At 37.6% G+C, this 883-nt stretch overlaps 1 protein-coding gene across 3 annotated transcripts in view; it reads left to right on the forward strand.

The window, feature by feature from the left end:
* AEN (apoptosis enhancing nuclease) overlaps positions 1–883 on the forward strand; it is a 14,165-nt gene that overhangs the window by 9,845 nt on the left and 3,437 nt on the right. The gene's annotated exons all lie outside the window — the stretch shown is intronic.

The raw sequence follows: 883 nt of genomic DNA on the forward strand, positions 1-883 counted from the left end.
AGGTACTAAGCCTTGCTGGGTGCTTCAGCCTTTGAGATGGGCAGCTTCCAAGCTGATGCTGTGGTATGTGGCAAGCTATAGAATTATATAATTTATCTTTTGTACCTTTCCTATTATAGAGCTCAAGGTTAACTTGTTTCTGGAGGTATGTACTCACTTTAAAAATTATTTTAATTGTAAAATACTCATAAAATTTACCATGTTAACCGTTTTTAGGTATATAGTTCAGTAGTGTTAAGTATCTTCACATTTTTGTGCAGCAGATCTCTAGAACTTTTTCATTTTACGAAACTGAAACTCCTCATCCCCCCTCCCCTAACCCTTGGCAACCACTGTTGTACTTTCTGTTTCTAGGAATTTGACTAGGTAGTTCATGTAAGTGGAATCAGTATTTGTCTCTTTGTGACTTGTTTGTTATTTAGCATAATGTCCTCAAGGCTCATGCATGTTGTAGCATGTCAGAATTTTCTTTTTTAAGGCTGAATAATCCTTTGTATGTAAATACCATGTTTTTCCATTCATCTGTTGGTGGACAACAGTTACTTCCCCCTCTTGGTTATTGTGAATAATGCAGCTATGAACATGGATGTCCAAATCCGCTCTTTGAGATCCTGCTCTGCATTCATTTGGATATTCACCCAGTAAGGTAACTGCTGTCTCATATGGTAATTCTGTGTTGAATTTTTTGAGGAACCACTGCACTGTTTTCCATAATGGCTGGACCCTTTTACATTCCCACCAACAGTGCACAAGGGTTTCAATTTCAGCATACCCTTGCCAACACTTGTTCTTTTCTGTTTTTTGATGGTACTTATCCTGATGGGTATGAGGTGATAATTGTGGTTCGGATTTGCATTTCCCTAATGTTGAGCATCTTTTATAT

The sequence above is a fragment of the Propithecus coquereli genome, unplaced genomic scaffold, assembly GCF_000956105.1.
Source record: "Propithecus coquereli isolate 6110/MARCELLA unplaced genomic scaffold, Pcoq_1.0 Scaffold20, whole genome shotgun sequence".
NCBI lineage: Eukaryota > Metazoa > Chordata > Mammalia > Primates > Indriidae > Propithecus > Propithecus coquereli.